Source organism: Leopardus geoffroyi, chromosome A2 (genome assembly GCF_018350155.1).
Source record: "Leopardus geoffroyi isolate Oge1 chromosome A2, O.geoffroyi_Oge1_pat1.0, whole genome shotgun sequence".
Lineage (NCBI taxonomy): Eukaryota > Metazoa > Chordata > Mammalia > Carnivora > Felidae > Leopardus > Leopardus geoffroyi.
The window spans coordinates 157,929,483-157,944,089 of NC_059331.1; the positions used below are offsets into that span (position 1 = coordinate 157,929,483).

Genomic DNA, 14,607 nt, shown 5'->3' on the forward strand with positions numbered 1-14,607 from the left:
CTGCATTGTTACATACGTTACTTCTGTAAGTGAAAAATGAGATGGTATTGCAGACAGACAATACGCAGCCAGAGTTTATGCATCTGGGTCCACTTCCGTTCCTATTTCTACCTCGAACTCGTTTCCAGTAACCAGCTGACTGTTGCTCGTCACTTCGTCTGGAGCCTTCACCTCCCTCAGGTGCTAGCTAGTTCCAGCATGTGAAGTGCAGGGTGGCGCAGCGGTTAGACACTCAAGGCTGTCACCAGATGCCCTGGATCCAGATCGCGGTGCTACACTTCACAGGCTGAGTGGCTTCCCCAGAGTTACTCTGCACGTCAGTTTTTACCTGTACACCCGGGATGCTGAAATTAGTACCTGTATTACAGATCTCTTACAAGGCTTAAATTAGGTGAGTGAATACTTACAACGTTCTTAGATCAGTAAGACTGTACCAGTGCTTCTTAAGTAAGATAAATATTCAAGTTGTGCTAAGATTCAATTCTTCGTGTTTCAGGAAAATGCATCCAAGTCATATTTCCTTTCGGCTCCTCCCTTCAACCCCCTTTCCAATTTCCTTTCTTCTTTAAATCCTTCCCCAAACCGAATCATATCAGCCAGAGCCAACAGGGGGATGTGGGTGGGTGAGCTCAGTGGCATAAAACATGGAACGCAGGGAACAGAAACCAAGAGAACCTCAATTCAGGCTCCTGCCCAGTGAAGGACCACCTGTGTGAAAGCGAGAAGGCAGATCCTTTACCTCCCACAGGGCTCAGGGCTCCCAGATGATAAAGGAGGAGGGCTGGAAACTTGTAAGTCCCTTTCCAGTCTGAAATGCCACGACTAGAAGCACCGCAAGGCAAAACCCCCAAATACTGAGTTTCACGAAAAATGTTAAGGGGCAAAACAAAAACGCACATATTGCTTACATAAAGATAAATACAATAAAAGTACAAAAACATACATGAGAAGGACAGACTATAACTTAACATCTGAGGATGGACACGAGATTTGGTGGAGTAAGGATTTTCACTGTCAGGTTTTGTATCTTAGAAGGAGGGGACACACACACACACACACACACACACACACACACACACACGGCGGAGTGGGGGAGACCAAGTGCGCTGAAGCGAAGGTAATAAAAAATGTTCGCATCTGATAATTCTGTCACGTTATGGTCTGTACCTATCTGCAGTTTTAGAACATTTCATTATGAGAAGTGTTTTTAAAAGGCATAAATTCCTGGAGAACAAGAATGAAGCACGAAAGAAATAAGAGCCAGAGTGGTAGAAAAGGAGCAGAACCAGACGCAGGGATGGAGAGACCTCAGGGAATCCTCTTTGGAAGCCATCCGCCTCCTTAGGCCCAAAGCCCGACTACCTTCGCAGGCGCCCCCTCCCCCGCGCTCCCCCGGACCCCGGGCGGGTCCGTCCTTCTCCCCCCTCCCCCCCCCCCCCCCCCCCCCGGGCCGTGCGGGCTTGATCGGTGGGCCAGATCGGTGCGCCGGGGGGCCTGCCCCGGTTCTAGAACCGTCTTTGGACGAGACTCACCCGTTTTCCAGCAGTTTGCACACCGGGCTACTTCGGAGGGGGAAGGGACTCCTCTGCAGAGACGTGACAAGGAGACAGGGCAATCAGCCTGCGGATTTGGTAATTGGTGGAGGTGGGGGCGGGAGGCGTGTGGGGGGAGACTGGCTGCAGTGCGGTGAGGGGCTGGGGGGGGGGGGCGTGCATCCCGGGAGCTGATTGGCGGCTGTGGCGGTGGGGGGGCGGGGGGGGCGGAGCCTGGCCGGCCGCCCCCAGACCTCAGAGGCCCTGCTTTGTGTCGGGTTCTGGGAGAGGATGCAGCCACGAATGCTGGACGGTGTCCCAGCAGGGCTTCGGGAGTGCGGCAGGGCGATTAAAAAAAAATAATAATAAATCCGTGAGACTATTTACTAACAAGGGAGGGGTTGGTAAATATAGATTTGTATGTAAGACAAGGATGAGTTAAATCTACATATATGTGCCAGGAGTTGGGCTGTAGCTATATTCATATTTTTAATGAACATTTAACATGGTAGAATGGAGAGCTTGCATTTTTGTACGAAAAACTTTTAAAATGTATATGCTTATATAAACACAGGAATTATATGGAAAACACACATGAACATATTAGAATCAGTTCAGACAGTTAAGAGTAGATTACTTTTAAGTATCTTTACTTCACACCCCTCTTTAACATTTCAATGGTGATATGTGTCATTTTGTGATAAAAAAAAATGATACATTTAATCAACTAAAATAGATAAAAAGATCCTTGCTCAAGTAGCTGGTAGCGACGCCTCTATAAATATGATTTCTCCCTGTGTGGGGGATTCTTGAACTTTGTTCTTCGTCCTGTCTCATTTCAGTCAAGAAAGAGCGGGATATAACAGGTGACTTGAGCGGGGACTGGACTATATGGCCCTGTCTTGAGTCCATGTCTGCTCCTCTAGCTTGGTGAGCTCAACATGAGAAGCTGGGGGAAAACCACCTGTCCCTTTTATGGCTGCCGGTCCCAAAGACCTGAAAGATGCGTGTGGCCTCTGCACATTCGCCTGTTTCCTCACCCTTCACCCCTCACTGCACTGGCCCCTGTTCTCTGGGTGCCTAAGGAGAAGGGGTCCCTGGCCAAACTTCTCAGGAAGCGACCATGAAACAGCTTTCTCCCCTCCTGCAAAGCAGTGTCCAGGCTGGACCTTCCACAGGAATGCGGACTCAGTGGTAAAGGGGATAGATTACTACATCCTGTATTACTTCACGGTTTCATTACCACTCACCACACTAGAGGAAACATAAGTCTAGACCTATATTTTCTTCCTCTTCTTCTTCTTCAGATTCTCCACTTCATGTGGCCATAAACCGGTACTTCGTAAGGTCCACTTGACGGATGGATGGACAAGATACATGAACGTGAGGTCAGCCTATCATTTTCTTTCTATATCTGCTAAAACTTCAGCTAGTTCTAGCCTCTCTCTCTTTCAGACTGCACATTACTAGCTTGGTTTTAAATCCTATATCCTTCCTTATTTATACTTTCTCTAGCGTTTCTGTTTTTCTTTCCAGTTTCTACCTCGAGTAACAGAAATTGCCAGGAAATCCTGAAAGTACTGAAATAAATTTGGGGATGTTACATTCTGTAAATACTCGGCTACACTGGGATGAATAAACAATTTGTTAAAAATCCATACTGTAAAATATTATGGAGTTCTAAAAAGGATGAGCTCAAGTTATACCTTGAATGCTCCCAATATATACTTTCAGTGAAAATATTGTAATGCTCCTTTTGTGTATTTATGTTTATCTAGCAGGAAAAATAAGGACATATTTGGCTACCTCAAGAAGTGGGGCGGGTTGGCCAGTAATTTTTTTCTTTAGACATTTTGCATTTTTAAAATGTTACAAAAATAATTTTGAAAAAAAATAGGACTACTCAGTAATACCACTCTTAGGTATGTACATATACCCAAGATGTATATATACGTCACCAAAAGACATGCACTAGAATATTCAAAGCAGCACCATCCATAATAATCTAAAACTGGTGGCTAGTCAAATGCTACCCTCCCTGCTTTCTGACCCCTAGTGCTGTCCTGGCATTATCTTCTATTATAAGTGTCTTAAAAATGACCAGCAAATACTGAGAATTTATTTTCAAAAGCTCTTTAAAGGAAATTCTAAAGGATGTATCTCAAGAAGAAATAAAATAATATTAGATAAATTATCTAAAATGTAAGACATAATGGTAAGAGACTTCTAAATCTGGCGTTGAGAGGATACCTTATTTGGACAATACTTCCACTGAAAATTCACAGCAATAGATGTTGGACAAAATACAGGAAACAATGGAAGACTATGAAGAGCAAACAACACAGGGAGAACTTGAGAAGCTACAGTCCCAAGGGAAGAAAAACACAGGACATGAGTTCCACATCTGCTGTGGCTTTTTGGTTTAGGACAGTTTCCAGTTCACAATGCATTTCACGGGCTGAAAGTGTCAATCTTACTGGTTCAGGATTCTCAAACCAACTGAACCCAAAGGGCAACATTTCAGACAAGAAGAAGTCCCTGAGAAGTGAATCTAAAAATCTATGTACAAGATCCCCTTAATTTGTCCCTGGCTGACTGGCTTTCAAGCTCTGCGCACACAGGGAAAGACCCCCCACCTTCCCCCCCAAAAAAACTTGTTGAAAATAGAGGCTAACATGCTAAATAGTTGAGCTGTCAATTCAGTAATTGTACTGCTCTGGGAACAAAGCAGTAGAGTTAAAGTCACACAGAAGTAAGTGATTCTTATCAACACTCTGCTTTCAGTTGAGAAAATCCATGGCGTATCAATAAGAATGACACCTTAGGAGTAAGCATTATGGGTGGGTAAAGGAAAAACTTCAAATGTACCAGTTTTAAGAAAGCTTAAAACCCAACTTTGATAGTATGAAAGTAATCTTCTGGTACTTTATCTGTTCCCCATCCCCCCAAAAGTCCTCTTTGACAAACAATAACATCAACCATAACTTTATAATTTTTCATTCATGATGTCCTGCACCCCATCAAAAATTTAGAGGGAGGCTAAAAATCAGAAGACATGGCCAAGAACTCAAAAGAACAACAAATAATAGAAATAGACTCACAGGTGGCTTGGACATTTGCATTCTTAGGGACTTACTTTAAAATAACTGTGATCCAACGGAGTACTACGTGGCAATGAGAAAGAATGAAATATGGCCCTTTGTAGCAACGTGGATGGAACTGGAGAGTGTGATGCTAAGTGAAATAAGCCATACAGAGAAAGACAGATACCGTATGTTTTCACTCTTATGTGGAACCTGAGAAACTTAACAGAAACCCATGAGGGAGGGGAAGGAAAAAAAAAAAAAAAAGAGGTTAGGGTGGGAGAGATCCAAAGCATAAGAGACTCTTAAAAACTGAGAACAAACTGAGGGTTGATGGGGGGTTGGAGGGAGGGGAGGGTAGGTGATTGGGCATTGAAGAGGGCATATTTTGGGATGAGCACTGGATGTTGTATGGAAACCAATTTGACAATAAATTTCATATATTAATAAATAAATAAATAAATAAATAAATAAAAAAAATAACTGTGATCAGTATGTTAAAAAATTACAGAAGCCAGGTTGGAGGATTTCAGTATAGAATTAAAACTCATATATAGAAAACTATAAAAGCTCCATCAAAAAACTATTAGAACTAATAAATGAATTCAGCATATTCATTCAGGAAGCATAATCAACATATAAAAATTAGTTATGTTTTTCTATACTAACAGTGAAGTATCTGTAAAGGAAAGTAAGAAAACAACCCCATTTACAATAGCATTAAAAACAATAAAATACTTAACCAATTTAACCAAGGAGGTAAAAGATCTGTACACTGATAACTATAAAACGTTGAAGAAAAAAGTTGAAGACACAAATAAATGAAACGATATTCCATGTTCATAGATTGGAAGAATTAAGGTTAAAATGTCCATACCAACCAAAATTATCTATTAATTTAATATAATCCCTATCAAAATTCCAATGGCATTTTTTCACAAAAATAGAAAAAAATTCCAAAATTCGTATGAACCATAAAAGAACTCAAGTTTCTAAAGCCATCTTCAGCAAGAAGAATAAAATTTGAGGCATAAAATGCATGATTTCAAACTATACTACAAAGCTACAGTAATCAAAATACTATGGTACTTGCATAAAAACATATAGGCCAATGGAAAAAAGTAGAGAGCCCAGAAATAGGCCCATACATTTGTATCCAACTCATTGTCAACAAAAGTACAAAGAACACACAATGGGGGAAAGAATAGACTCTTCAGTAAATGGTATTGAAATAACTGTATACCCACATGCAAAAAAGTGAAATTAGGCTATTATCTCATACCATATACGAAAATCAACTCAAAATGCATTAAAGACTTAAAATTGTAAAGCTACTAGAAGTAAACATAGGGAAGAAAGTTCTTGACATTGATCTGGGCAATACATTTTTATATGACCCCAAAAGGGATCCAGAGCAACAGGCAACAAGAGCAAAAATAAACAAGTGGGACTACTTCAAACTGAAAAGCATCTCCACAGCAAAGGAAACAATCAGCAGAGTGAAGGGACAACTTATGGAACCGAGAAAATATTTGTAAAACATCCCCAACAAGGGGTTAATATCCAAAATACGTAGGGAATTCAAGCAACTAAATAGTAAATGGTCCAATTAAAAAATGAGCACAGGACGTAAGTGGACATTTCTCAAAGGAAGACATACAAATGGCCAATAGGTATATGAAAAGGCACACAAGTCCACTAATCATCAGGGAAATACAAATCTAAACCATGACATATCACCTCATAACCTGTTAGAAGAGCTACTATCAAAAAGATAAAAAGTGTTGGTGAGGATATGGAGAAAAGGAAAGACTTGTGCGCCATTGGTGTGAATGCATATTGGTATAGCCATTATGGGAAATAGCATGGATGTTCCTTCTGAAATTAAAAGCAGAACTACCTGTGTGCTTGGATGGCTCAGTCAGTTAAGCGTTCAGCTCTTGATTTTGGCACAGGTCATGATCTCATGGTTGTGAGATTGAGCCCTGCATCAATCAGGCTCTCAGCTGGGCATAGAGCCTGCTTAAAATTATTTCTCTCTCCCTCTCCCTTTGTCCCGCTTCCCTGTTTTCTCTCTCTCTCTCTCTCTCTCTCTCTCAAATAAAAAAAAAATGAAAAAAAAATAGAACTACCATATTATCCAGGAATCCAGCTTTTAGGTATATATTCAAAGGAAATGAAATCAATATCTAGAAGTGATATTTGCACGTCCATGTTCACTGCAGCATTATTCGTAGTAACTGAGGTATGGAAAAAACTTAAGTGTCTAGCAAATGAATGAATGGATAAATAAATTGTTGTATGAATATACAGTGGAATTTATTTAGCTATAAAAAAGAAGAAAATCTGGCCATTTGTGGCAACACGGATGAAACTTGAATGCATTATGTTAAGTTTTGAAATAATTCAAGGCAAATACTGTATGATCTCGTATGTGGAATCTAAAATAGTCGAACTCAGAAGCAGAAAGTAGCATAGTGGTTACTAGAATGTGGGAGGTGGGGGAAATGGGGAGATATATAGGTCAAAGGTTGCAAAGTTTCAGATATGTAAGATAAATAAGTTCTGGAGATCTAATGTATAGTACAGTGTCTATAGTTAATAATATTGTATATATACTTGAAATTTGCTAAAAAAAATAGATCTCAGTTGTTCTCATACACACAAAAACGGTAAACTATGTGTGGTGATCAGTGTATTAATTAGCATGTGTGGTAATCATTTAATAATTATACATATCACATTGTACATCTTTTATATATGCAAATTTTATCTCTCAGTTCTACCTCAATAAATGTTATGAATTAAATGTATCATACAACTAAGTTATAAAATTTAGGAATTTTGGAGTATTCCTAAAACATTCAAACTAAAATGTTACAACATATAATTTCCAAATAAGAGGAGCAGTAAAATGGGGACACAAAGGAGTAAAAGAGGGGAGAGGAATAAAAGAGACAGACAAAGCATAAAAAATAATAAGCAAATAAAATTACAGAAATAAATCTATTTGCACTACTAATCACAATAAATATAACTGGAATAAATTATTCAGTGGTAAGTTATAAATTGTCAAACAATAGTTTTATTTTACTTATTTTTTTAAATGTTTATTCATTTTTGAGAGCGAGAACGTGAGCAGGGGAGGGGCAGAGGGAGATGGGGGCAGGGGATCTGAAGCAGGCTCTGTGCTGACAGCAGTGGGCCTGACGCAGGGCTTGAACTCATGAACCATGAAATCATGACCTGAGGTGAAGTTGGAAGCTCAACCAACTGAGCCACCCAAATGCCCTGTCAAACAATAATTTTAAAACCCAGCATTTAAAAAATACAAATAAGTTCATGATATATATCCTTGAAACATAGATTCAGAAATATTTAAAGCCATAGGATGAAAGAAAGATAAATCTTCCTTGGAAGTAAACACCAATCAGGGTAAACACTAATCAGAGAAACCTTGATTGATTGATTTAAATCTTTATTTATTTTTTGAAAAAAAATTTTTTTTTCAACATTTATTTATTTTTGGGACAGAGAGAGACAGAGTATGAACGGGGGAGGGGCAGAGAGAGAGGGAGACACAGAATTGGAAACAGGCTCCAGGCTCTGAGCCATCAGCCCAGAGCCCGACGCGGGGCTCGAACTCACGGACCGCGAGATCGTGACCTGGCTGAAGTCGGACGCTTAACCGACTGCGCCACCCAGGCGCCCCTATCTTTATTTATTTTTGAGACAAAGACAGCGTGTGAGCAGGGGAGGAGCAGAGAGAGAGAGGGAGACACAGAATCTGAAGCAGGCTCCAGGCTCTGAGCTGTCAGCACAGAGTCCGATGTGGGGCTCGAACTCACGAACTGTGAGATCATGACCTGAGCCAAAGTCGGACACTCAACCAACTGAGCCACACAGGCGCCCCAGAGAAACCTTGATTTGATACCTGAGCAAATTAAGAATTTAAAACAAAAAGCATTAATAGGTAGCCACAATACTGAATCCCTACATTGTGATAAAATTTTCAATTTACTCCAATTCACTAGTAACATAGCCTCAAAATATATAAGGTAAAAATATACAGATCTATAATGATAAATTTCAAAATCTACCATCAGAGTGAGAGATTTTAACATACGTATTTTTGTAATTAATAATTCAAACAGATAAAAATTGGTAACGATATGGAAGATCTGGATTGCATAATTAATGCACTTGCTTTAAAGGTATATATAGGACATTATATAATTAGAAACTACACATTATTTTCAAGCACACAGATGAAACTCACTGTGTGGTAGGTTATGAAACTAGCTTCAAGAAATCAAAAGCACTTGATATTGTACATTCTCTGACTACATTATGAATTAGGCAACATTTACTGCAAAATAAAGAATCTTCATGTGAATAACTGAAAATTAAAGTACACTGTCCAAAAAATTGCATGGCTTAAATAAGAAACTATAATCAAAATTATAGATACTTAAAGCTACATGATAGCAAAATATTCATATCAAAACTTGTGAGAGACAGCTAAGCAGTGACAAAATTTTATAGTTTTAAGAGCTTAACAAGCTAAGCATATACCTTAAAAGATACCTTAGGAAATAAGGGGCGCCTGGATGACTCAGTTGGTTAAGTGACCAACTTTTGATTTTGGCTCTGGTCATGATCTCACTTTTCGTGGGATCACGCCCTGTGTAGGGCTCTGTGCTGACAGCATGGAGCCTGCTTGGGATTCTCTCTCTGCCCCTCCCCCAATCACATGCATATTATCTCTCTCTCTCTCAAAAGTAAATAAATAAATATATTTTTTAAAAGCTTAGAAAATAAATAAAAATTCAAAGAATCAAGAAGTACTAATAAAATAATTAATGAAAAAAAACCCTAAGGGGTGTGTGTGTGTGTGTGTGTGTGAGTGTGTGTGTGTAAGTATGTGAAAGAGATAATAAAGTAGTCCAAATTCTGACAAAATTAGTCAAAATAAAATGAGAAAATATATACACACATTAATAATGAAAAAATGGGTCAGAATAATAGGTGATGAAACTGTTTAAACAGATAATGAGGGAATATTATAAAACCATTTTATTCTATTAAGTTTGAATAATACACATATGTAATGGTAAAATATCTTAGAAAACAAGTTTAATGAAAGTTGATTCCATAAGAAGACCTAAATAATCCTAAAATCCTTAAAGTAACTGAAACAACAAGTTTAATACATTCTGATAAAGTGAACTTCACTTCCTAAAGGTTTTGCTGGTGATTCGAGGAAATACTCAAGGACCAGATAATTACAACCTAGACCAAATTCTTCCAAATTCCACAGAATTCTTCTACAGAATAGAAATAGTGAGAATACTACTTATCTTATTTTATGAGATGATATCAATAACAGATAAAGTTAGAACCAAACGGGATAATGACATGTCAATCTCAATTCACATATACAAATGCAGATATCTAATGCTTATCTTTATATCTGTATCTTTACATAAAAGTTATTGCATATTTACCATCGGCCATTTGTTCCAGGAATGCAAAGTTGAATTAATATTAAAGATTGAATACTACACTTCATCATATTAACATATTTAAATGGAAAAAATATATGAGAAAATCAATAGCTCCAGAAGAAGCATTCAATAAAACATCTCCTCATAATAAAAGTGCTTACCAGAAGAAGAATCAAACTTTCTTATGGGACAAGGCAATTACAAAATAACCATTGCAAATGCAATATTTAAAGTTGACCTAATGAAATCTTTTCTCTTTATTATGTTAAGGATAAAACAAGATGCCCTTCTCTACTTTTATTCTTTATACTGGCAATGCAGTAAGACAGAAAAAAGAAATTAAAGGTATAAGGATTGGAAAGGAAGAAACAAAACCGTCATTATTTTCAGGTGATATGATTGCCTATGTAGCAAATCTGAAAGACTCTATAGGTAATTTTTGAACTATTAATGGAGTTTATCAAGCTTGATACAGTTAATATATAAAAGGCAAATGAATGATACAGAAGCAGCAATAAGCTACACAATATAAACTTATAAAAGAAAACATTTACAATAGCAGTAAAAATATAATGTACTTAGAAATAAATTTAATAAAACTAAGCAAAAGGAAAGCAATAAAAATATTACAAAATATTGAAAAACATTAAAGATGAACTAAATAAATAGCATTATATACCAAGTTCATAGATGAAAAGGTGAAACATCTTTTTTTTTACTGCTTATTTATTTTGGGAGACACAGAGAGAGAGAGAGAGAGACAGAGAGAATCCAAGCAGGCTCCATGCTGTCAGCACAGAGCCCACACAGGGCTTGATCTCACCCGCAGGGCTCAATCTCATGAACTGTGAGATCATGACCTGAGCTGAAATCGAGTCAGACGCTTAACCAGCTGAGCCACCCAGGCACCCCAGGTACAAATCTTAAAGAGGCCTTTTCTCCACAGATTGATATATAAAGTTAATGCAATATCAATCAAAATTCTAGTGGGTATGTTTGTTTGCTTGTTTGTTTCTTGTTTTGGAGAACTTGACAAGTTTATTTAAATATTTATATGGAAGGTCAAAGATCCAAGAATTGTTAAAACACTCCTGAAGAAGAATAAAATAAATAGCAGGATCTTTATTACCATATTTCAAGACTTATTCTAAAAGTAGAGTAGTGAGGAAAATAGATAACTATAGGATTAGGGAGCTTATAACAAATTCATGCATATATGAAAAACCAAATTTATTCAGATCACTAGTGTTGAGACAATTGATTATCCCTGTGCAATAAACAATATAACAACCAGTTTCCCGGTGGATTAAGACTAATTGCCAAATGCAAAACTATAAATGCTTTTAGAGGTAAATGTAGTAAAATTAATGTATTATCTTGAGAAAACAATTTTCTCAAACAAGACAAAGTATAAAAGAAAATCTTGGTAACTTGAAATTAAAATTCAAAACTTAGTTCGTTAAGAGAAATGGACATACAGAGAAAGAAAAGCTAAGCACCAAAATGAAAGCAAGTACTTGTGGCATATACAGCTGACAAAGGATTGATTATCCTCCACATTATATAAGGAAAGCATTCCAATGAGTCAATAAGAAAAAGACAAACAACCCACTATGAACATGAGGAAAAGACAGGAACCAGGATTTCAGAGAGGATGCACAAGAGTTCACAGATATATGAAAAGATGGACACTTCATTAGTTAGAAGAGAAATGCTAATTAAAATCACAATGGAACACTATTTCATGCCCACCAGACTGGCTAAAAATGAAATTTGATAATACCAAGTTATAACAAGTATGTGGAGGAACAGAAATGCTCATCCATTGCTGGAGGGAGTAAAAACTGGCTCAATACATTGGAAACGGGTTGGAAATAACCTAATGAAGTTGAACATACACCAATCTTATAGCCCAGTAATTCTAGGTATACAATCCAGGGAACCAGAGTGAGCCTGTGCATGAGAAACAGAAGACATGTACAAGAGTGTTGGAGAACAACATTATTTGTTAATATCCCCTGTAGTAGGCAGCCTTTATAATGGCCCCCAATGATTCCTGCCTCCTGATATTCATGGTCTTGTGTAAGCCCTTTCCCTGGAGTGTGGGCTGCAAATAGTGACTCACTTCTTTTTTTTTTTTTTTTTTTTAATTTTTTTTTTTTCAACGTTTATTTATTTTTGGGACAGAGAGAGACAGAGCATGAACGGGGGAGGGGCAGAGAGAGAGAGGGAGACACAGAATCGGAAACAGGCTCCAGGCTCCGAGCCATCAGCCCAGAGCCCGATGCGGGGCTCGAACTCACGGACCGCGAGATCGTGACCTGGCTGAAGTCGGACGCTTAACCGACTGCGCCACCCAGGCGCCCCAATAGTGACTCACTTCTAATAGAAGATCACATGTCGCTTTTGACCTTAGGTTACAAAAAGAATCTGGCCTTCGTCTTTCTCTCTCTCTTTCTCTCAGGGAGCCTTTATCCTGGGGGGAGCAAGTTTCCATGTTTTGACTAACTCCTAAATAGAGGCCCATTTGGCAAGGAACTGATGTGTCCAACCCAAGCCAGTGAGGCCAAGAGGCCTGCCAAGAGTCACCTGAGGGAGTTTGAAAGGGGTTCCCCTCTACCCTCAGCCTTCAGATGATTGTAGTCTCGACACCTTGCTTAGAGCCCAGCCCATGAGAGATACTGAGTCAGAGATTCCCAGATGGATTCCTGACCCACAGAAACTGAGCTAATAGGTTTTTGTTTTGTTTTGTGTTAAGCCAAGTCTTGAGGTAATTTGTTACATAGCACTAGATAGCTAATACCTTTTCCAAACTAGCAACAGCCTAAATGGAGAAGGGATAAACTATAGTATACTCATACCATAAAACAGTGAAAATGAAGGAACCATCAACAACGGTGAATCTCAAAAACTTGAGTATGTACAGTATACTGCCATTAATACGAAAATTTAAAAGGGAAAGCAAATATGTACATATATGTTTCTGGAATGCACACACAAATCACAAAGCTATAAAGAAAAGCAAAGAAATAATTAATATAAACTTCAGGAGAGATGTCACCTCTTGGGGGAGGGAGAAGGGGGCTTCTAAGGTACTGCAATATCTTATTATTTCGATCTAGGTGGTGGTCAGGCATTTTACTCATTATTCTCTAGACCACTCTTAGATGTTTTATAATGCCTCTTAATGATTAAAAAAAATCAAACCAAAGCAAAAAAGAAAGCAAGGTATTGAAATGAAGTCAATGGACAAATAAATAGTTTGGAATATGAAAGGATGGATGGATGGATGGATGGATGGATGGATGGTTGGACGGATGGATGGACGGATGGTTGGACGGATGGTTGGACGGATGGATGGATCGATGGACGGACGGATGGACGGTTGGATGGACGGACGGATGGATGGATAGTTGGATGGATGGATAGTTGGATGGATGGATGGATGGATGGATGGTTGGATGGATGGATGGATGGATGGATGGTTTGCTAGACAGATACATTTGGTCCTTTATGTCTAATTTGACTTGCACGTGTTCCAAGAAGTTTCATGATTATGTGATTCATAAATCCTTCCTTTCTATAGGTAAGGCATTCACAGTCCATTGCAGGTTGACCCAACTCATTCATTGGCCAGCTTGGGCTGTTTCCCTGGGGAACTGTTTATAATCCGGCACTTACTGCTAAGGCCAAAGGCATTCCAGACTAAACGTTCAGCCTGCTTCTCCACACCTACTCTCACCACCACCCCTCCGGCACCCTGCACCTCCCTCCCACAGAGCTGACACACTCAGAGCCTTTGGGTGCCTAGAACACTGGAGTAGGTGAGGACATTACCTTTCAAGGGGTGGGGTGGGGTGGGGTGGGGTGGGAGTGTTCCTGTAAAGGCAAGCAACGCCCAAATAATTCAAAAGCAAGGCCGCAGGAGATGAGGTAACATCACCTCCAGGGCTCCCTTTTAGCTCAAAACTCCGTAGCTCCTTGCAGAGCACACACACACAAAAGCGCAAGAAAATGGGGAAGGGGAAGTTCATCCATCGCCTCCTGACAAGCAAGGGTGAAAAACAATGCGGCAAGAAGAAAAGAGAGACGGAGCTGCAGAGACTGCAGAGAAGGATCCGAGAGGTAAACAGCAAGAAGTCCTCTATTCGACACGTCTGCCACCCTCCCCTTGGGGCCCCGCAGAGGCCCACACCAGTCCCCATCCTTCCCACACCACACCACGCACAGTCTCCCCGGGCATCCCTCTGTCCCCGGTCTCCCCTCCCGGGCCACCGCACTTCAAGCAGTGGCCTGTGTCACTAGCAGGCCTCTTTGGGCCACTCACCGTTTGCCCCGCTCTTCCCTGCGGCGAGGGTTGGGGCAGAGAAGACCTGCTCGCAGGGGGCAGCGTCAGTTCCCTAAGGGAAGGCGCCTCTCAGGTGAGAAGGGACTGGGCGGCCGACGACGCTGGGGACGTGGAAAGTCGCAGGCAGACGGGGTGAA

General features: G+C 39.6%; 1 protein-coding gene across 2 annotated transcripts in view; it reads right to left on the reverse strand.

Annotated features, from left to right (window-relative positions):
* Window positions 1-14,607, reverse strand: part of TCAF1 (TRPM8 channel associated factor 1) — a 54,306-nt gene extending 39,699 nt beyond the window's left edge. The window contains exon 1 of one of the 2 annotated variants that reach the window (XM_045496009.1): window positions 14,450-14,607. The gene's annotated coding sequence lies outside the window, so the exon portion shown is untranslated. Of the gene's footprint in view, window positions 1-1,532; window positions 1,665-14,449 lie in introns of those variants that run through there. The other variant, XM_045496008.1, reaches the window with a different exon arrangement.